Below are 23,209 nucleotides of genomic sequence, written 5' to 3' on the forward strand. Positions count from 1 at the left end.
AAAACTTAAAAATACCACAAAACAAATGAAAAACAAAAATACACATATCAAAACTTAGGGGGCAGGAGTAGTAGCAGTTCTGAGAAGAACGTTCATAGCAATAAATACATGTATTAGGAAATTTACAAGGTCTCAGGTCAACAACTTAAGGAACATCTCAAGAAACTAGAAAAGTAAGGAAAAATTAAGCTAAATTTAGCAAAAAGAAGAAAATAATAAAGATCAGAGAAAAATAAAGCTAGAAAAGCAACAGACAAAACTACAAGCTGTTCTTTCAAAAAATATACAAAATTAGCTACATTAGGAAAAAAAGAGAAGAATCAAAATATTAAAAAGTAAATTTTATAACAGATAAACAGAAATACAGGAAAGAAACTACCATGAACAGCTATGTGGTAATTATATGACCCAGAAGAAATGAATAAATTTCTAGAGACATACAACCTACCACCACTGAATCAGAAGTGAAAATCTGAATAGTGAGTAAAGAGATTGAATGAGTAATAATAAAAATCTCACAAAACCCAGTACTAAACAGCTTCACTGGTGAAATCTAACAAATATTAAAAGAAGAATTAATTCAAATCCTTCTTAAACTATTCCAAAAAGGAGTGCCTGGGTGGCTCTGTCAGTTAAACAACTGACTTTAGGTTTCAGCTCTGGTCATGATCTCAGAGTCTTGAGATCAAGTCTTTAGTCAGGCTCCATGCTCAGAGGGGAGTCAGCTTGAGGATTCTCTCCTTCTCTCTCTCCCCTCTGCCTCCCTCTTCGCTCACACTCTCTCTCTAAAACAAAAAATAATAATAAAATATTTTAAAGGTGGGGAGGGGCACTTGGGTGGCCCAGTTCATTGAGCATCCAACTCTTGACTTTAGTTCGGCTCATGATCTCAGGGTTGTGAGATCGAGCCCCAAGTTGGACTCCATGGTCAGTGCTAAGTCTGAGATTCTTTTTTTCCCTTTCTCTCTGCCCCCACCTCCACTTGCATGTGCATCCTCTCTCTCTGAGTTAAATAAATCTTAAAAAAAAAAAAAAAACTCTTAAAAAATTTTTATAGGGGTGAATATTTCCCAACACATTCTATGAGGCAAGCATTAATTACCCTGATACCAAAGCCAAATCAGGACACTAAGAAGAAAACTGTACCAATATCCCTGATAAATATAGATGTAAAAAAGCTCAACAAAATACTAGCAAACCAAATTCAAGAGCATAATTAAAAGATTATACAGCATGACTAAATGGGATTTATCTTTGGGTTGCAAGGCTAGTTCAACATAAGTAAATCAATAAAATGTAATATATCACATTAATAGACCATACAGTAAAACTCACAAGATCATCATCAGTAGCTGCAGAAAAAGCTTTTAACAAGATTCAGTATCCTTTTATGATAAAAACCTTCAACGGATTAGGCATAAAAGAACATATTTCAACATAATAAAGACCTCCTAAAACAAACCCACAGCTAACATCATACTTAACAGAGAAAAAGGGAAAGCTTTTTCATAGAGATCAAGAACTAGACAAGAATGCCCACTCAATATTCTTATTCACTATAGTCCTGAAGTCCTAGCTAGAGCAATTAGGCAAAACAAAGAAATAAAAAGCAAATAAATTAGAGAGGAAAACGTAAAACCGTCAGTATTTGAAGATGGTATGATTGGTATATAGTAAATCCCAAATACTTAATCAAAGCACTGCTGACAGTAATAAACAAATTTCAAGACATAAAAATCAACATACAGAAATCAGATGCATTTTTATATACTAATAATCAAACATCTGAAAAAGAAACATAGAAAATTATCTCATTCACAGTGACTTTAATAAAGTACTTAGGAGTTAGTTTAACAAAGGGAGTGAAAATTATAGGACTTTGATGAAAAAGATTTTGAAAAAAATGCAAACAAATGGAAAGACACTCCATATTCATGTATGGGAACAATTAGTAACTTTAAAATGTCCATACTACTCAAAGCCATGTGTAGATTACATGCAATCCCCATCAAAACAACATAACATATTCAAAGAAGTAGGGAAAAAAAATCTTCAAATTAGTGTGGAATCAAAAAATACCCCAAATATCAAAAGCAATCCTGAAGAAAAAGAACAAATGTGGAGGCAGGACACCTCCTGATTTCTAACTATATGACAATACATTATTATTATATATGATATATATATATTATATATAACTATATGACATTATTATATATTATATAATATATATATAATATATGTCATATATATTATATATATGACAATATATTATTTTAGTAATAAAAATACTATGACACTGACATAAAAATAATCACAGGACCAAGTGAACAGAACAGAGAGCCTAAAATTAAATCCCTGCATATACAGTCAACTAGTATTTGACAAAAGAGCACAGAACACTGTATGGGGAAAAACTGTCTCTTCAGCAAATAGTGTGGGGGAAAAAAATGGATAAATGCCCCACAAAAATTAACTTGAAATGGATCAAGAAGCTAAACCTGAAACCCAACCCACAAAACTCCTAGAAGAAATCCTCTAGAAATTCCTCAACATTGGTCTTGGCAATGAGTTTCTGGAGATGACACCAAAAACACAGCAAAAGCAAGATTTAATAAATAGGATTACATCAAACTTAATTTCTGGACAGCAAAGAAACAAAACAAGAAGGCTACCTAAAAAATGGGAGAAAGTTTTCAAACGCTATGTACCAGACAAGAGGTTAGTAGCCACAAAACTGAGAATTCCTAAAACTCAGTTACAAAAAAACAAATCTGATGAAAAAATAGCCAAATGAACTAAATACACATTTTCCCCAAAAAAGAAATCCAAATAACCAACAGAAAATAAGAAAAAATGCTCAACAAAATAACGGCCTCTGGGTTTTTTAATTTCCAACAGTTCATCAAAGCGGGATGATATTCAACTAACATCTGGAACAAAGAGACGGTATGAATTATACTACCATACACTTCATTCAGAAATATACCATATTATGATCCTCTGCCAAATGCTGTCAGAAAATTCTTATGCTTTCTATCACTTTTCTCTTGGGGCAAATGTCTCCTCTATTTGTTATACTTTCTGGGCACCAATGAAGTTAACAATTATTCCCTGGCTTTCTAAAAATCTTTTGTGGGGACAAGGGGTCTTTTGGGGGAAAAGCAATAGCTTTTCAGTCAAAAATTTTTTCTCCAGAGATCTTTGGACACTACTGGCAATGGAAACCAATCTCTTTGCACTTGAAATGGCATTTATGTGATTTTCCTTATTATCCTATTTCTGTCAATCTTTCACATTACCAGATCATTCCAGAATTTTAAAAATTCTTATTTCTAATAAATGTCATTATTTTTAATAATGAAGCTTCAATACTTTACTACTACAGATGAAGAAATATTCCTTGTTTAGAATCCTTAGGATCTTACTAAGCTGACTGAGGGTTTTAAGTGGATCTACAAACATTCTCTACTTATTTGATCCAGTTTTCTCTATTCCTCATTATTTTCAGATTTTAGATCTGCTTACCAATTTTAACGTATAGAGTGATCAGTGACTCATGAGTTTAATTTTAATTTTTTCATTTTTATTGAACATATTTGACATAGAACATTGTATAATTTTAAGGTGTAGCACATGTTCTTTTGATAACGTATTTATTGTAATGATTGTGGTTATAGCAATATTTAGGACCACTACCATATTGTATAATTATAATATTGTTGTCTATATTCATGTAACATGCAGACTTCTATGGCTTATTTACTACTTGTTCCAAGTTTGCACCATTAAACATCAATTTTATTACCCCCCCTCCCAATCCCCTCATAATGTTTTACTGCTTTTTACAAGTTTATCCTTTGTGGAATCTAAAGCTAACTGAGATGATCTAGTACCTACTTGCTTTTCTGGGTCTGACTTATCTCACTTAGCATAATTCCCTCAAAGTTCATGCATGTTCTTGTAAATGGCAGGATATCCTCCCTTCTTGTGGCTGAAGAGTATTCTAATGTATACACACACCACATATATATTTTTATTCATTCATCCATTGATTCCCATTAAAATAGTTCTATTTCAGCTATTGTAAATAATGCTGCAATAAGCCTATAAGTCTATCATTCTGAAAGTCTATTTTTATTTCCTTATACCTGTAAATGGAAATTGGGAGATCATGTAGTAATTTTTTTTTGATTTATTGAGGAACTTCCATATCATTTTCCATAGCATTTGGACCAATTTACACCTCATTGTACTTTGCATTTCCCTCATGATTAGTGATTTTGAATGTCTTTTCATTTTTTAAAATAACATGAAAGAATGGAGAAGGCACTATCATTTTGTATGAAGGTACCATCTTTACTTGAATCTTTTCTAAGTATACCTAAAACTATGGCTTCTTTATTTCTTGACCCCCCCCCCCCGAAAAACTTCTAAGTATCTATATTCTCTACCTCAATATTTAACTGTGACACATTTTTAGCATGTTAATACATATTTTATATTGTCTAGATTATAAGTCATTAGATACAGAAGTAAAATATATTCTCTATCAGAGTATTTAGAATTCTGCCAAATGAGGGTGCCTGGGTGCCTCAGTTGGTTGAACATCCAACTTTTGATTTCAGCTCAGTTCATGATCTCAGGGTCATTAGATCAAACCCTGCCACGGGCTCAGTGGGTAGTCGGCTTCAGATTCTCTCTCTCCCCCTCTCCTTCTCCCTCTCCTAGTTTGTATGCACACACTTGCTGTCCTTCTCTCTCCTTCTAAAATAAATGTGTAAAAACAGCCTGAATAAACTAGAATAGAGGAAGGGTCTATGTGATAAACCCTGACATTACAGGAGTTTCGACTACTGCTTATTTTGCCAGTTAACTTTCACATTAATCCCATAAGTACTAGCCCCCAAATGACAGATGTGGAATCTGATCATTGTAGTGGCTGCATGACTTTTCAAAAATGACTCAGTGGGAGGAATGGAAATTAAATTCACTTTAGTTTGAGCCAAAGTCTGTAACTTTTCTGTTATACAAAGTTGCATCTAGGCCTTTATTAACAAGTAGCATATACAAACAAGTACTAATTATTTGTTCCATGAGAATATTTTTCTAAATCTCCCTTGATTTTATATTCATTAAAGCAGAGTAATATGTAGCAGATCACTTTTACATTCTGTGCCTTATAGGCAATCAGTATGGCTTCTGGCCATAGCAAATAAAAGAAGTCAGGTCATAATACACTGTGAAACATCAAGATGTGGTTTGGATGTTAAATTCCATATATACACAACTGAGTAATGTTAATCCTATGCACAACAGGACTCCAGATGTGATACAAGGTGACATACATGAGCTATGTAACTGGCAAACATGTGACTTGTGTTATTCCTCAGACAACGTAAAGCTTATAAATATTAGTCAAGATAGAAACTAAAAACTGACTTTGAGAGAAATTTTCTCCAGTTATTCATGGCATATGTGTTCCTTGCACTGCCGCAATTTTTCATGTGAGGAATCAATGCAAAGATCTATTTTCAAAACCTATGTTGTATTTAAATGTATTTTGTAAAGTTAAATTATATTAAATCAATCAAATTCTACTAAAAAAAAAAGCTGAGTTTCAAAGGGCAGGCAGCAAATTATTCTAATGAACATGCAATTTTTTATCATTTTTTATGTAAATTTGATTATATAAAATGTTAAGTAAAAACTTAAAGTCCTAAGATTCCTTGAAGTAATAAAATATTAGGACTTAAAATTTTACTTGCCGAAGATACTTAGGAAAAAACCCTTAATTATTGAGGTTTTAATGAAAGCTAGTAGCTTATCACAAAAATCATACTATCATCTGTATTCCACACTACAGGGAGAGAACTCAAAAAAAGATATAGAACTAGGAAATGTTTAATTTAAAAATTCTCCAACAGTTTAGAAAAGGGCAACTAAATATGGCATTAAAAAAAAAAAATTCCAAGCTCATGACAGATGCTTGAAAGGATTTTAATACCTTTTTATTTTTAAACTTCATTAGGTCCAAAATAAGGCTTTTTACATGTTAAGAATCAAGATTCAGTCAGATTTAGGGGAGCATCAGAAAGTTTTATTGGTCAGTTTTATGCATGTACATATATAGCAAGACATTATTTTAAATTGTTTTAAGGAGTCAATCCCATTTACAATTGCACCCAAAAGCATAAGATACCTAGGAAGAAACCTAACCAAAGATGTAAAGGATCTATACCCTCAAAACTATAGAACACTTCTGAAAGAAATTGAGGAAGACACAAAGAGATGGAAAAATATTCCATGCTCATGGATTGGCAGAATTAATATTGTGAAAATGTCAATGTTACCCAGGGCAATATACACGTTTAATGCAATCCCTATCAAAATACCATGGACTTTCTTCAGAGAGTTAGAACAAATTATTTTAAGATTTGTGTGGAATCAGAAAAGACCCCGAATAGCCAGGGGAATTTTAAAAAAGAAAACCATATCTGGGGGCATCACAATGCCAGATTTCAGGTTGTACTACAAAGCTGTGGTCATCCAGACAGTGTGGTACTGGCACAAAAACAGACACATAGATCAGTGGAACAGAATAGAGAATCCAGAAGTGGACCCTGAATTTTATGGGCAACTAATATTCGATAAAGGAGGAAAGACTATCCATTGGAAGAAAGACAGTCTCTTCAATAAATGGTGCTGGGAAAATTGGACATCCACATGCAGAAGAATGAAACTAGACCACTCTCTTTCACCATACACAAAGATAAACTCAAAATGGATGAAAGATCTAAATGTGAGACAAGATTCCATCAAAATCCTAGAGAAGAACACAGGCAACACCCTTTTTGAACTCGGCCATAGTAACTTCTTGCAAGATACATCCACGAAGGCAAAAGAAACAAAAGCAAAAATGAACTATTGGGACTTCATCAAGATAAGAAGCTTTTGCACAGCAAAGGATACAGTCAACAAAACTCAAAGACAACCTACAGAATGGGAGAAGATATTTGCAAATGACATATCAGATAAAGGGCTAGTTTCCAAGATCTATAAAGAACTTCTTAAACTCAACACCAAAGAAACAAACAATCCAATCATGAAATGGGCAAAAGACATGAACAGAAATCTCACAGAGGAAGACATAGACATGGCCAACATGCACATGAGAAAATGCTCTGCATCACTTGCCATCAGGGAAATACAAATCAAAACCACAATGAGATACCACCTCACACCAGTGAGAATGGGGAAAATTAACAAGGCAGGAAACCACAAATGTTGGAGAGGATGTGGAGAAAAGGGAACCCTCATACACTGTTGGTGGGAATGTGAACTGGTGCAGCCACTCTGGAAAACTGTGTGGAGGTTCCTCAAACAGTTCAAAATAGACCTGCCCTACGACCCAGCAATTGCACTGCTGGGGATTTACCCCAAAGATACAGATGCAGTGAAACGCCAGGACACCTGCACCCCGATGTTTATAGCAGCAATGGCCACGATAGCCAAACTGTGGAAGGAGCCCCGGTGTCCATCGAAAGATGAGTGGATAAAGAAGATGTGGTTTATGTATACAATGGAATATTCCTCAGCCATTAGAAATGACAAATACCCACCATTTGCTTCAACGTGGATGGAACTGGAGGGTATTATGCTGAGTGAAGTAAGCCAGTCGGAGAAGGACAAACATTATATGTTCTCATTCATTTGGGGAATATAAATAATAGTGAAAGGGAATATAAGGGAAGGGGGAAGAAATGTGTGGGAAATATCAGAAAGGGAGACAGAACGTAAAGACTGCTAACTCTGGGAAACGAACTAGGGGTGTTGGAAGGGGAGGAGAGCGGGGGGTGGGAGTGAATGGGTGACGGGCACTGGGGGTTATTCTGTATGTTAGTAAATTGAACACCAATAAAAAAATAAAAATAAAAAAAAATAAATTGTTTTAATACAGGGACTCCTGGGTGGTTCAGTGATTGAGTGCCTGCTTTCAGACCAGGGCATGATCCTGGAGTCCCGGAATCGAGTCCCACATCAGGCTCCCTGCATGGAGCCTGCTTCTCCCTCTGCCTGTGTCTCTGCCTCTCTCTCTTTCTCTCTCTGTGTCTCTCATGAATAAATAAATACAACCTTAAAAAAAAAAAAGAGTAAATTGTTCTAATACAAAGTGTTATTGGATAAGCTCACTTCTTAAGCTTAAGATAAAATTTACACAAGATGGGGAAGACCTCTTTGTCAACCACAAAATATTGAACTAAAGTCAAGAATGTAAGAAATTCAGTTATACCTTATTCCTAGGTCAGATGACTCAACAGTTTTAAAATGTCCGTTTTCCTCCCAACTATTTTAGAGTCAGTGCAAGCCCAGTCAACATCCAAGCAGACTTTTTAGTAGAAACTGATAAAGGAATTGTAAGTTTTATGTAAAAATGTGAAGGACTCATACATTTAAAAAATATTGATCAAGAACAAAGTTGGTGGATTCATACTACCTGATTTTAAGAAATATTTTATTTTTTTAAGATTTTATTTATTTACTCATTAGAGACACAGAAAGAGAGAGAGAGGCAGAGACACAGGCAGAGGAAGAAGCAGGCTCCATGCAGGGAGCCTGATGTGGGACTCGATCTCTGGTCTCCAGGATCAGGCCCTGGGCTGAAGGCAGCACCAGACTGATGAGTCACCAGGGCTACCCCTTAAGAAATATTTTAAAGCAACTATACAGTGCAGTATTGGCATCAAGACAGATATACAGAAAATGGAGTCCAAAAATAAAAGGACACATCTAGAGTCAATTGGTTTCCAAAAAAGTTATACAAGCAATTTAATGAAAAAGAATTTTCAAAAAAATATTCCTGGAATCATTTGATATTTATATGAACAAAAGTTTTCCACCACTAATCCCACCATGTAAAATAATCAACTCAAAATCAATCATAGATCTTAATATAAAAGCTGGAAACATTGTACTATTCCACAAAGAACACATAAATGAAACTTTTTCAGGCTCTGGATTGGTCATAGTTACTAAATGGAACAGAAAAAACATTATTTGTTAAAAAAATAATAGTATTTCAGCAACATTAACAGTATCTGCTCTTTGAAAACCACTTAGCAAAAATCAAGTCCAGAATGAGAAAATACATACCTGAAGAAACATTTGTAATGCAGAATATATATATTGAAAAACTTTCCAAGTACAGTAAGAACACATACCAATAAAAAAATATACAAAACAGGGGGATTCCTGGATGGCTCAGCGGTTTAGTGCCTGCCTTCAACCCAGGGCGTGGTCCTGGAGTCCCGGGATCAAGTCCCACATCAGGCTCCCTGCATGGAACCTGCTTCTCTCTTTGCCTGTGTCTCTGCCTCTCTCTGTCTCTCGTGAATAAATAAATAAAATCTTTAAAAATATATATACAAAACATTTGAAAATTTACTTTACCAAAATAGATACACTAATAACTATCCACAAGAAAACTTGTTCATAATTATTTATTGCTGAGATGCAAATTAAATCACAATGAGGTACCAGCAAACACCTTTTAGAATGTGTGTTATTAGGAAGACAATGTAGGATGGAAAAAATATGGAGCAAATTAAACACTCAAACACTATTACTGCAAATGTAAAATGGCACAACTAGTTTTGCCAAATAGTTTGGATTTTTTTTTCCAAAAAGTTAAACATACACCTGGCGTATAACCAGCCATTCCACTCCTAGCAATATAGTTCTAAGATAAATTTTAAAAAAAGAATTTTTTTAAATAAATCAAAATGCGTGTTCTTATAAAGACTTGTAACACAAATGTTAATCACAGTCTTATTTGTAATAGCCCCAAACTGGAAACAACCCAGATGTCCATCAACAAGTGAACAATGAATTACAAAATGTCCAGAAAAGGATCTAAGACTCAGTAATAAATGAACTAATGGTACATGCAGCATCATTGCTAAATTGAAATAATAATGCTGAAGGAAAAGGCAGATAGAAGGGGGTACATACTGTTGGATTACACTTATATCAAATTATGGAAAATATAAACTAATCTAAAATGGCAAAAAAGCTGATCCCTAAGGGTCTTAAGCAAGTTCAGTGGTTCAGGGGTTACAAAGAAGCACAAGTAAACTTTGTAGTAACAGATAAAGTCATTATTTTCATAATAGTGATGGATTACTGAGTACATATAAATATATATGTATGTATATACACAAACACCAAATTATTTATTTTGAATATATGTAGTCTATAGTCTATCATATTCCATCTATACCTCAATAAAGTTGAAAAACCAATCATGAAAGCAAAAGGTATACTGTTACATGGCTCCTATACGGTCACTGTAAACAAAAAAGGGCCAGAAGATGTAAAATTGCCTACTCAGCTGACTTCTCCCTCTACTAAATAAAAAATCCCCTTCCTGTATTTTTCCATTTTTGTCACTCATGTGATATCAAAGTTTGTGTGAAAACAGGTACAGTGAATTCCAGATTATGGAATCCTTATATAGTCAAGACGAGAAGGTATAGGTAGGTATTATCATCACTATGGCAAAACCTATGTTCCAGTTTTCTCTCTTAAGGTAACATAGTAAACTACTTAAACATTTGTACATACCATCCAATTCATTCTAAAATAATTAAATTATTTTCAGGAAAATTTAGAAGAGGAGTTTTGTTTTCTTTTTAAAGTACATACAGTACTGATTCACATTCTATTTTTTTCCTTCTACAAGTATAGAAGTCTATTAGTCAAGAGAGACACGTGAAAGTTTCCTTTTAACAATAAAATCTCCCTAAAGCAATTGAGTTTAGAAGTAAGGACAGTGACAGAAAGCTCATTCTTCTATTTTCCGCTGGGTCAATTCCTTGTCTAATCAAATCAGTCACCCCTTGAAGAAAAGCAAGACATGTATCAACTGTGCACAGCATTCTAGAAGATAAATAGGAAAACATTTAACTGCTGGAGTCGTGGGTCCTGCCTTTTCCACAACATGGCACACACAGTGAAAGATAATGTTTATAAGACAAAATCTGGTAAGTTGAGGCTGATTATGGCTAGAGAAGTTGTATCAATTTTAGTCTCTTTAGACTCCGTAAGACTATCTCAAGCATTACAGAGATCAAAATCCCAAACATATCCATCACACATTTGTAGCACACATACTATATGTGTTACCACCAGGAAGCCCTGAGCTGGAGGGATTTATGCTCATATGCCACAGGAAAAGTTAGCATAAAAAGTAATATTGAATTTTCTATTCCTCTGTGTTAAGCTAAGTATGATTTGTTTTCTCTAGTTTTCCCCAACAGCTGCAATCCCTCTAATACCATTTCTTCCAAGTCTGATTTATGAAAAATTATATTCCTGAAAATGCACGAAGTATAATAGTTTTGTTACTTTTTCCTATATATATTTTTTTCAGAGCCTTGTATATCTTGTGAATAAGATCAAAACACCTAATACTTCAGTGAGATTACAACAGCTATTTGTTTTTGTTTTTAATGTAAAAGACCTACCATCATTGCTTATCTTTGTTAGTTGTAAGTCAATTAAACAAGATAGTACATAATTAAACTATGAAATCATATGTATTATTTACAAGACTCGAATTCCTCTTATTTTTAGTGTTAGAAATTCAAGAGTTCATTCACTTTTGGAAGAAGGGTAAAGGTTATGAAAGTCCTCCTTTGCCTGGGGCGGGAGGGGAGGGAAGGAAATCCTAAACAATAGAGTTCAAGGCTTAAGGTATCAGAGAAATGGTAAATAAAAGAAATAATCCCCTTTACCGTCCCAGTTTACTGCCCAGAGAGCAGATCATAGTCCCATGGTTTCACCACAGTAGAGAGAAGAGCCAGAGCCCAGTCATCTCCCCCAGTTAAGCACAGGGATCTGGAAGTCTGGAGACACCAAGGCAGGTAGAATTAATTTGGTTACCTAGCAAAAAGGGGAGAGTTGCAAAGAGAGAATAGTCTACAAATCTACAGAGCATCATCACCCACACATGTGAAGAAATTGCCTAACACCCAGGAAGAACCTGGGTGCCTAACACCTTTAAGAACCTTAAAGCATTAAAGTAAAAATGTCCTTGTCAGTGTGGAAAACCTTTCCATTCAAGAGGCACATATACAGGATTCAGTTTTACCTCAGAACAGGTTAACATTGTCTCTAAATAAGGCACTGTCCTAGCCTTACCTAACAAAATTTAGGAGACCCCAAAGAGTCAACTGCTTCCAAATAACCTAACTGCATCTCTACACAGAGCACCAAAATATTTATAGAAATATAAAAGTATCTAGCACTCAAGAAAGTAAAATCCATAAAGGCATCCAATTACAAAATCCCTAGGGATACAAGCAGCCAACTGTGATCCATAAGTAAAAAAATAAAAATTAAAAAAAATCACGCAAACACAATCAGCGATATTTATAAATTGCACTTCATGAAAATTAACAACTCCTGTTCTCCAAAGAACACTTCTATAAGAATGAAAAACAAGATACAGACCATTAAAAAAAAAAAAAAGGCATTTCCAAGTTCTATATCTGATAAAGGATTTCTACATAGACCATCTAAAAAACTAAATACTGGACCAAATATTTAAATACTTAATACACCACAGTAAATACAGTATCACAAACATGCAGGTGAAAGAATACTCAAGATTAGTAATTAAGGAAATGTGAATTTAAACTGAGAAAATAGCACGCACTTGTTAAAATGACGAATATTTTAAAAGCTTCATCATACCTAGCAAGATTTTGAAGAAAGTGCAACTCTTAAACACTGGAACGAATAATGAAAGAAACACTTTCTAAAATATTTTGGCAGCTTCTTAAAAGGTGAAACAGACAAGTGACATACAATCCAGCAATTACACTTGCAGGTATTCCCTCAGGATAAATGAAAACATCTGTTGATACTGCTTCTACTTATAACTGCCAAAACCTAGAAATAATTCAAATATGCAATAAAAATAAATGGAGAAGTGCTGATATAGTCTTACAATGAACTACTTCTCCACAAAAAGGAGTTGGTTACTGAATACAGAGCAATGTGGGTGAATCTCAAAATTATTTTAAGAGGAAGTAGCAAAACCAAAAAAAAAAAAAAAAACTGTGCATACTCTAGAATCCTGTTTTCATACAGTTTTACAAATTCTAACTAATCTTGTGACAGAACACAGATCGACAGTTGTCCAGAGATAGAGAGGTGCAGAGAGGGATTAGAGGAAGTGATGACAAATAGGCACAAGACAATTTGGGGGTTGGACATTTCATTTTCTTGATTGAACCGATAGGGTTTCCCAGATGTGTACACAGAATAAAACTTAAATTGTACACTTTATAGATATGATGTGACCATGTATCGAATTCCAATAGTTCTTAAAAGCAGTTTTTAATCCGACGATTAAGAAAAATTTACTTCAGAATTTTGGTTATTTTAGGAATTGCACTAAAACAAACAAAAATCTTTGCGTCTTACATATCTTCATTCATTTCTTACCAGAGTGAAGTGATGTATTTGGTGGACAAACTCCAGAGAAGAAAATGCAACACCTGAACGAGCCCCCTTCTGGGGTGCCTTTTCTCAGACCGGCTTTCCAGGGAGTATTCATTCTGGTTTTCCCTCTGCTGTGCAGCAAGAGACCTGGACTGTTTAAAAAAAAAAAAAAACCCCACTTGTATTTAAAATGAATAACCCATATTGTGTTAAAACTAGCCTTCATTAGTCTAACAAGTATATGTGAAAGTTTACCACGTACCAAGTACTGATCCTCGCTCCATGGATAACAATCACCAAGAGATTCTTGGTTTCTGTGCTCACAAATCGGACCCTATTCCTAGTGTCAGTGTGGTTGATTTAACTTTTGGATCAAGTGCTTCACTATCCCTTGTTTCCGTAGCCTTTTCCCCTGTCCATAATTTATAAAAACAAATACCAGAACATGTAGTTTTGTGCCCTATCACTTAACTCCCCACCCTGAAATCCTCCATTTATACTCTGGCATTAGGGGTTGCCAGAGACAGACGGTGTGAAACCAGTTCACCTGAAGAGCTTATTAAACACAATTGATGACACTCATACCTAATGTTTGTGATTCACTTGACCTGGGGTGGGGGAAGCACACGAATTTGTGTTTCTAACAAGCTCCCAGGTAAATCTAATGCTGCTAATCATTAAACCACACCTTGAGAACCATTGTGTTAAAAGACCCCTACAGGTACTAATATGAATTTAAAGAGAGGCTGACTCCTGGGGATAAATATTTAGCCTCCTTTTAGAACTGGTCATATGTTGACTAGAAAAGGTAAGAATGGAACAATTGCTTTGTTCCTGACCCTGTAACTTTCAACTTTCCACTTTTGAGTCTGACGTTAGCTGTGATCTTGTCATGTATGGCATTTGTTATGTTAAGCAACTTTCTATTTCTAGGGGTTTTTAATAGACATGTAATTAACATAACATTATATTAGTTTCAGGTGTACAACTTAATAATTCCATATTTGCATATATTGCAAAATGACCACATGGTAAGTCTAGTTAATAACCATCGACACACAGTCCTATCATTTTTTTTTCTTATGGTGTGAAATTTTAAGATTTTCTCTCTTAGCAACTTTCAAATACGCAAGAGAGTATTATAAACTACAGTCACCATGCCTATGACTTAATTTATTTTATAATTGCGAGTTTGAACCTTTAGAACCCCTTTACCCATTTTGCCCACTTCCTACCCCCATCCCTGGCAAACACCAATCTGCCATGTATATGAATTCTGTTTTTGTTGTTTTAGATTCCACATATAAAATCATACAGTATTTGTCTTTGTCTGACTTACTTTGCACAATGCCCTCAAGGTCATCCATGTTATTGTACAAGGCATGATTTCCTTCCTTTTTTATAGTTGGATAATGTTCCATTTTGTGTATGTATACCACATTTTCTTTATCCATCCCTCCACCGAAACACACTTAAGTGTTTCCACATCTTGGCTCTTCTAAATAATGCTGTAATGAACATGGGAGTTCAGGTATTCTTTTGAGTTACTGTTTATTTTCTTCAGAAAGATACCCAGTGGAATTGCTGGGTTATATGGTAGTTGTATTCTTAAATTTTGGAGGAACCTCTAAACCATTTTCCATAGCAGTGCACCAATGTACATACCCACCAACAGAGAACAAGGATTGCACATCCTCTACATGCCTGCCAAGACTTGCTGTCTCTTTTTAATATCTGCCATTCCAACAAATGTGAGGTGCTATCTCGCTGTGGTTTTGATCTGCAATTCCCTGGTGATCAGTGATGATGAGCATCTTTTCATGTACCTGTTGGCCATCTGTAGGTCTTCTTTGGAAAAATGTCTATTCAGTTACTTTGCCCATTTTTAAATTGGATTATTGATATGCTTGTTTCGCATTAGAATTGCATGAGTTATTTATATATTTTGAATACTAACCCCTTGCCAGATATATTCCTACCAAAAGTCTCTTCATGAAAATCTAGATTTTTTTTTTAACTATCAAGTGCCTCAAAATCACATTCAGCCTCTAGCCATTACCTAATTTAAAACCACTTCCACATTTTTGGTTATTTTTGACAGTAGCATCCCAGTACCAAAATCTGTATTAATTTCACAAAGCTACCAGAAGAAATACCACACAGTGGGTGGCTTAAAACAACAGAAACTGATTCTCTTGCAGTCCTGAAGGCTGGCAGTTCAAAGTCATGTTATCAACAGAACCATGCTCCTTCTGAAATTCTTCCTTGCATCTTCCCAGCTTCCAGTAGTGGCCACAATTCTTGTTTCTTAGTCTGTAGCTCTATCACTATGATCTCTGCCTCTGTCAGCCCCTTGACATTTTCCCCATGGGTCTCAGTACCTAAATTCCTCCCTACTTACTAGGATACCAATCACACTGTTAGGGCCCATCCTAATGACTTCATATGGACCTGATCATATCTGCAAATACCCTATTTAAAAATAAGGTTATGTTTCCAGGGACCAGGGGTTATGACATCAACATATTTTTGTGGGGGGTAGGAGACACAAATCAGCCCATGGCAGAGACCAAGCCATCTCACTAAGTAAACCCTGTGAGTGATTTTGTGATCAAGTGTGTTCTTTTTTTTTTTTTTTTCCCTCCGTTAGTAAGGATTTATGGGCCTATAATTTAGGAGTCTTTTTGGTTTCTAGAGGCGCAATTCTCCTTATTTCCTCTTGGAGTTTTTAAATATCCTTTTCATTCAACAAGAAAGAATTACCAAATTGGCTTTCTTCCCAGGATTTATATTTACATATTGATAAGTCATTATCATTTTTCCCCTGGATAATTCAGCATAACACTCCACTGAATTATAATTCACAAGAGGGAAAACGGAAGACACTTTTGCAGAGTTTGGGTGCAAACTGAATAATTTGTAGGAGATGCTAAGAGATGTAGGGATCAGTTTGGCTGCTGTTTCTGAGTTGAGATTAGGGCAAGTGGGAACACTGGGAATTGAGTATTATTACATGGTGAGGGTAGTTTAGCAATAGGTACCCTCAGTAATAGGTGGGCATAGAAATGTAGGTCTGGTATCATCACTGATAACAAAGCAGTCATCAGCCAAAGAGGGGGTTGTTTTAGCATTCTTCAGCTGCAATACAACTCCTTTGGGGAAAACGATGTTCTGTATTAACTTTGCAGCTGGCTCTGTGTGTGCTCTCAGGACTGAGTAATTGCAGGGGTTTCTCTTCTCTCTTTTAGTTCAATTTCCTCTTTGTCTTTTTCAGTCTGGAGAGTTCTTTACTCTCTCATGACTAAAATTCTACATGGTGTGGACTGTTCCCAAATATCCTTACTTCATGTTGTCCGACGACCACTGTAGATGTCAGTTTCTTCATATCGTGTTCCTTTAAGGCTATGTTTTTGCAAAGGAGTTCTTGTTTATGTTTTTTATCCTCTACTGCTTCTTGTTGATGTTGGTTTTGATTGGTTTGGGGAAGAGAGAGAGTTAAGAAATGCCATGCTCCTCCATACTAGACTCAAGTGAAGAAATTATTTTTATCTTAAGTCAGAATAAGTACCTGAAGTGGGATCTTAGTATTTATTCAACATGGGATGAGTTTGATAGGGATGCAACTATGCAATGATAATATGATCAGTTAGCCACTACAGTGAAAAACTAAACTACAGAAAGGATAACATAGGTATTTTGTTTATGTGTATATGTAATTTCTGATTAACACATAAGATTAGGTCTAACTACAAACAACACCTTTTTGGAAAATAATCACCCACTCCAGTTATCTTTATGCAAGTTATTTTTCCACAAGTCAGAAAATTAGTATTATTCTATATATTGCCCCTAAGAAGATCATCCTCATTCAAAACTGGAATTCTAAACAAAATGAATATCAAAAATGATCATTTGTAGAGGAATGACAAGGAGATGGATATTGATTATTTTAGGATCTTGGTGGTACATTAAAAATTGAAATCGACTTTATGAAGTACATTTTAAGGACACAGAAGTATAATACTTTCATAGCAATCCTGAAATAACAATTTACTTTCTTTTTTTTTTTTTTTTTTTTTTTTTTAAGAAAGGCTGTTAGGGGCACCTGGATGGCTCAGTCTGTTAAGTGTCTGCCTTCAGTTCAGGTCATGATCTCAGGGTCCTAGGAATGAGTCCCACATCGGGCTCTCTGCTCAACAGGGAGTCTGCCTCTCCCTCTCCCTCTTCCTGGTGCTCCCCCTGCTTTTGCTTGCTCTCTCTCTGTGTCAAGTAAAAAAATAAAATCTTTAAAAATTAAATTTAAAAAGGCCTTTAAAACTAAGTGGAAATTATGAATGTTTGGAAAAAGTTGAATAATTTTAACAAAGGTACCAAAAAAATCCACACACTCAAAACTATTAAAAAAAAAAGAAAAGAAAAAACAACTGGTACTTGCAAACATTTCACTCCATTTATATTTGTGAAATTCATTTTCTGGTATACACATAAAAGAAACATTTTTAAAAATTTAATATGAACTTCTTTGAACTGACATCTCATTTCTGGGAAATGCTATGGTTGTCACACATACTTGTCACAAAAGCAATTACTCTGAGTGCATTTTCAAGTAACAAATATTAAAGAGGTAGACGGTCACAACATGGTATGAATGTTCATTCACACAAAATTAAAATAGCAGTAGCAGTAAGTAAAACAATCCTGTCAGTTAAATGAAGTTAAGGCCAGTCTGGGGAAGATGCTTAGTAAAGAAAATGGAAAAAAAAAAAAAAAAAAAAAAAAAAAAAAAAAAAAGCACTCTTAAAAATAGAGGCCCATCTTTTGAAAGGAGTTGTGCTAAACATAAAAAAGAGAAAGCATGAGAAATAAGAGAGTGGGTGAGGAGTGAAAGTGATAGAAAGAACCTATTTTTGTTTTAAATACATATTACCAAGACTCATGTACAAAGCAAAAGATACAGGGCTTCTCAGGTCTGGCAAACACTTTTTCAAGCAATGAATTCCAAAATAACTTTTGACAGGAGAATTTGTTTATATTAGCATATAATCTCAACTGGAATATACTGCTACTGTTTAAAAAAAAAGAAATTTTAAAAATCCTTCAAGGATATAGAGACTTCTTTTTTTTTCTTCTTTCTATAAATTTATTTTTTATTGGTGTTCAATTTGCCAACATATAGAATAACATCCAGTGCTCATCCCATCAAGTGCCCCCGTCAGTGCCCATCACCCAGTCACCCCCACCCTCCACCCACCTCCCCTTCCACCACCCCTAGTTCGCTTCCCAAAGTTAGGAGTCTCTCATGTTCTGTCTCCCTTTCTGATATTTCCCACTCACTTTTTCTCCTTTCCCCTTTATTCCCTTTCACTATTTTTACATTCCCCAAATGAATGAGACCATATAATGTTTGTCCTTCTCCGATTGACTTATTTCACTCAGCATAATACCCTCTTCTAAGAATTTATAAGAACCCTAGAAGTTAAAAATCTGATGGAACATAATCAAGGACATTTTAAATAATGTTAATTGTAAGAACATTTTCCATTTTCAAACAATTTTAGTTCTTGTGTTACCAACATTTAACATAAATCAAAGTTAGGTATTGTACAAGGTATGGGTGTCTTTTGGGAGAAAATTAGAAAGGTTTCATTACACCATTTGAGGTCAAACAAACATTGCTACTTTGTTTACCCTTTCACAAAATAAATATTAAATTCTCTAAGTTTAAAACAACCAATTCTCCTCGTTTTTATAACCTATATTTTAATATATTTGCAGTTTAGTTATACATATTTTTAGTAAGAGGTCTGCTTTTTTGGAAAATGCAACATTGAGCTTTTACAAATTCAGCCTGTCAAACAAGAACCTCAGGAGAGGTAGATGGATCTTGGAGAACAGCTTCTTGAATCTATAAGGAGCATCTACAGGTCTAATAAGGCTGTTTTACATTCATAGTTGGATGGTGTCCTGGAAACATTCCACAGATGCAACATACAGCCTAGAACATTCCTTAGACAAACTCCACGTTAAAATCGTTTTGTCCTTACTAACTTCTCTTCAGAAATCAGCTTCATCTTTAATAACGTCAGACAATCTCCTTAATTTAGCCACAGGGTTAGGTAAGACAGAGAAACCACTCACTGTCTATAAAAGGTAGATCCCAAGGGCAGGCTCAGGTGTAGGCAACTTTAGAGTATTAATGAACTGTACACTACACTGGTTTGGAGGGCCCTGGCCCATCAATGTTGGTTTACTTCAAGAATTTTGGATATTATATAACAGTATCACTTCAGTAAAAAACCTTAGCCATTAGCATAGTGACTTTTCTGAGTTCTGCGATGACATGTTTTCTAAACGTCGTAACGGTCATCAATTAACGTTATTGTTAGTCTTTTATATCCTTACAGCTTTTCTGATTACTTCTCAGTTATTGAAAGAATACTGTTGATATTACCCCCTATAGTCATGAGTGTATTTCTTTTTCCAGTTTGTCAATTTCTGCCTCACATATTTGGAAATTGAATTTTTAAGTCAGTATATGCTTATGTATATCTTTCTGATGAATAAGTTCTTTTGTCATTATGAAATGCCCTTCTTACTATTAATAATAATTTTTGTCCTGAGTTTTATCATTATTGTGTACTGGCAATATCTTTTTCCTTTTTATTTTATTTTATATTTTTTTACTTTAACTAAACTTGTATCCTTAAGGGTGACTCTTTTTAACAGCCTGGTAGTCAAAGGGCTCCATCTCTTTAAAGATGACATAGATTACCTAGGAAATAGGGTTTCATATTTTCTTTGTGAAAACTTACACTAAGGATTTCCAGGGAGAACTTGGGGCTCTCTATTTGGAGCTGACATGTAATCACAGATCTTCCAGCAGAGTGAGTGACTTTTAGAAAATTGGACCAATGAGCTACACCTTGGTGTGAATATGGGGCTCCTGCTCTCTATACAGGGCACTTTCTTACAAGAGCACCACCTTTCTTGTGTTTCTTACCTGAAAAGATTTTCTAGAAGTATTCCACTGTCCCTCCCCAAACCCTGAAACACACAGAAAAAAACACAGGCATTTTCATTAATTTTTACTCTTATTTAGCAAAAGTTCAATGAAATGACTCTAGAAATCACAATCACTCTTGGTGAAACCTATCTCCAAGCTTGTCTCTGGGCATGTATGCTTGAGGATGGAGAAGAAGTCCAGGTTTCAATTTTCCTAATTATTTCACATTGGAAAGTCACAGTTCCGAATTCTTATGTCAGATAGACAGGTGTGTGTGTGTGTGTGTGTGTGTGTGTGTGTATGTCTGAGAGAGAATGAGAGATGACTGCCTTCTAATAAATTGGTGAATGGCTGTGAATATGCTCCTAAATGATATTTAGGATATTTTTTATCATTACTGTTGGACAGGAAGCCCTCTGTTATTGTTGAAGATACAACATTAGTAATACGTAGTTTCCACACCAAAAGAGCTTAAAATTCAACACTGATATTGCGGTAAAACAATTGTGTAAAAATCATAATTCAAAGAAGATAAGGCCTTCTTCCACAGATAAGTGTAAAAAAATAGGTTGCCTGGGTGGCTCAGTTGGTCAGGCAACCAACTCCTGATTTCGGCTCAGATCATGATCTCAGGGTCATAAGATGGACCCCCGTGTCTGGCTTCACACTGCTTCACACTGATGGGGGGAGCCTTCTTGGGATTCTCTCCCTCTCCCTTTACCCCTTCCTCCTCTTAAAAAAGAAAAGATTAAGAGTAAAAGGTGAACAATGCCAGGAACATGAAGAATGACTCCATGAAGACTCTACATTGCATGCGTTTATCCATACAGTAATCTTAGAAGATACACACAAGAGAGGTGACTATTATCCTCACTTTACAAATGCTCTCAGCATCTATTTACCTAGCCCACATTCATCCAGCCAAGAGATAATAGAATAATTATTCTAACTCAAATCATCAAAATTCAAACATAGAGGGAAATATGAATTCTACTCTAGAATTCATAGTTCATTTGCCCTCTATTTCTAACCTGCCAAAATAATCTAAACTAAATCATTTAATTCATTGGTCCCTGCACTCTGTGGTATAAAAGCAGATATTTTTATACTGATGATCTTAAGTTAGTTATCAAGTCCTTTAAGGTTGTCACATATGTCATATACCAAAATAATTTCAGAACTTTCCATTGACAAATTACAGAGGAAGGAAATAGGAAGTGTAAGTTTTCACAAAGAAAATATGAAACCCTATTTCCTAGGTAATCTATGACTCAGAAAAACACATTCAAATAAATCATTCTGAAAGACTGATATTAGATAAATAATAGCCAGTGTGAGAAGGAATCCAAGAATAGGGAAATGGCCATATCACCTCTCCCCTTTTTGCTTCTTTTAATATAGTGCTTTATTTGGAACTCCTTATTCCAGTTTGTAATAAGAACTTGATGCTTTGGCTTCATTCCTCACCATGTGTGGGTGATTATGGAGGAGGATGGCTGTCTGTCAAAAAGCAGATGATGCCCACAGAATGTCTGAAAATATAAAACTGCTTATTGCAAAGTGATTGCTTGGGTTTATCTGCCATGCACAGACTGTCTGGTCGATAGACAATGTAATTTGAAGGAGACAGTTGTGTTGACATGTAGTATTGAAAACACCCCTTTAATTCTTAATTAGCAGCGTGAACTGAATTTCTTAATTTTTTGAAAGAGATACCTGAAAACTAATCACTATATAACACTGCTTATAGTCAACATTATTTCATTATTAGCAAATAATGCACTTATCATTCACTTTGTCACTATTTTTAAATATCATAAAGCTTCATCTGTTTTTGATTGTAATATTTTTAAATTCCAAGATATTAATATTCCCTTCTATTAGTCATTTAAGCATACAGATGTTGTTTGCATTTATTTTTGAAAAATCTATCCATGATAGGCTAAAAGTATTGTGGTAAAGTTAGATTTACTTGCAAAAATTCTAAAATAATCAATCAAATGTAAATTTTATAATTTATAAGAATTGTACAAGATGAATGAATGTGATAAATAAATATTCTCACTAAACTCCATGTAGAATTTATAGGATTACTTAAATTTTCTTTGTAAATCAAATAGTATATGAAATGAATAGACAAATATAATTAGCAGTGACCACCCTCCATGTATTCCTTTTTAAAAGTGCTTTCAGAAAGATTAATAAATAAAATGACTAGCTTAAAATAATGCAGTGTGTGCTCAACTGCTACAATCTACACTAAAATTTTTATTCACCATTCGTTTTATAAGTTTTACATTTTGGTTTAAAAAAGAACTCAATATTTTAGGGAAATTCTCACAGGCGTACTGCCTTTTTCACTTTGGGAAATATATAAGATTAAAATAATGAATACATTGTAGCTACTTATGCCAATATTTCCCTTGATAGGATGGATTTCTAAATTTTTTAAATTTTTTAAATATTTTATTTATTTCTTCATGAGGGACACAGAGAGAGGCAGAGACATAGGCAGAGGGAGAAACAAGCTCCCCATGGGGAGCTCAATGCAGGACTAATTCCCAGGACCCCAGGATCACACTCTGAGTCAAAGGCAGACACTCAACCACTAAGTAACTCAGGTGCCCCGAGGATAGATTCTAAAAAACTTGAATTCCTTTGGGGCACCTGGGGGATGCAGTCCATTAAGCATCTCAC

The 23,209-nt window shown here is 34.8% G+C and overlaps 1 long non-coding RNA gene across 5 annotated transcripts in view; it reads right to left on the reverse strand.

Annotated features, from left to right (window-relative positions):
• LOC106559531 overlaps positions 1 to 23,209 on the reverse strand; it is a 450,184-nt gene that overhangs the window by 101,439 nt on the left and 325,536 nt on the right. For 4 of the 5 annotated variants that reach the window (XR_005366568.1, XR_005366569.1, XR_005366567.1 and 1 more), the window contains 2 exons: positions 20,510 to 20,553; positions 13,513 to 13,661 (listed from right to left, as the gene is read on the reverse strand). This is a non-coding gene — a long non-coding RNA (uncharacterized LOC106559531). Of the gene's footprint in view, positions 1 to 9,511; positions 10,939 to 13,512; positions 13,662 to 20,509; positions 20,554 to 23,209 lie in introns of those variants that run through there. The other variant, XR_005366571.1, reaches the window with a different exon arrangement.

The sequence above is a fragment of the Canis lupus genome, chromosome 11, assembly GCF_011100685.1.
Source record: "Canis lupus familiaris isolate Mischka breed German Shepherd chromosome 11, alternate assembly UU_Cfam_GSD_1.0, whole genome shotgun sequence".
NCBI classification, from domain to species: domain Eukaryota; kingdom Metazoa; phylum Chordata; class Mammalia; order Carnivora; family Canidae; genus Canis; species Canis lupus.